The following is a 1,177-nucleotide window of genomic DNA, read 5'->3' on the forward strand; positions in this document are numbered from 1 at the left end:
TGCTGATGGGAGCCTTAGAAACATCCCAGTTTTGAGAGAGCTGGAAAAAAACCTTACGTATGAGCAGATTTATGTGATTGCCCTTATAAAGAACAGTAGGCAACAGCACAAATATGGTTGACGAATGCAACAACAAAACTTCCAAATTATTGCAAGGAAAGGCTGGGGCTCCATGGCTTTTGCATTTCCCAGAGCCTGTTTCCATTCTAATAATTGCAATTATTTATGAAAGATATGCTTAGATCACCCAAGTAGTTTGCCAGAATGATGTTTATGCAAGTTGGGTTTTTTCTGTCTACTTGATTGACTGACTGATTACAGGAGACAGGTTGCAGAAGGTGTCTCTTTCTACGCAATTGTGCTTCCCTTAAAAATGCAGTTACAGTTCTAACTTAAGCTTAGCTACGTGAATACTTGAGCAGGACAGCAGGAAGGTAGAGCTGGCAGAGATTTTTATGACGGGGGCATTACTTTAAAGAAGGTTGTTTTTGTTGTACTTCTGTTCATTTTAATCTGCAAGGAGCACAAATCCTCTTTGTCATTCACTGCAAGAGACAAGATGCTAAAACAAACAACATCCTTCTCTAATCTCCGGGGAGTCACTAAGTTTAGAACTGGGAGTAAAAGACGTGGAGACTCCACTGTGTTTTCTCCAAGAAAGAAACTGTAATTGTTCTGTTCTTGAACAGCACTTGGCTGGCTCATCAATCACTCCTCTGAAGACATACATTATAAATAAACTTTAAAATATCAAAGTGACGCATTTGAGTTGAGCTTTGATTCTCCAAACTGGATGGGCGCTCTCCCTCACTGTACAATAATTTCTTCCAGTCCACCTTGCTGGTCATCCCACATTACAATCAAGGTCATAAAACACCACAGCGTCGGAGTTGGCGAAAGCTGATTCAGTCTTTTACCCACAGAGTCCTCAATTCGCCATCAACATCGAAAACCCACGGCAAAACATTACCAAAATTAGACCGCCGGAGCTCCGCTCCGTGCATCGCTTCTTTCCGTGCTTTTTCCCACCTACAGCAGAATGCGCTTACAAACCCCTCGGCTGCCGAAGAAAAGTCAACTACCTCTTATTCAGACCGACCGCACCGAGTTCAGCGCTCCTGGGGGCTCGGCGCCGCCCGCTCGGCCCCCGCACAACCCGTCCCGCAACAGCCGACGA

Source organism: Apaloderma vittatum, unplaced genomic scaffold, assembly GCF_000703405.1.
Source record: "Apaloderma vittatum isolate BGI_N311 unplaced genomic scaffold, ASM70340v1 scaffold40917, whole genome shotgun sequence".
NCBI classification, from domain to species: Eukaryota; Metazoa; Chordata; class Aves; order Trogoniformes; family Trogonidae; genus Apaloderma; species Apaloderma vittatum.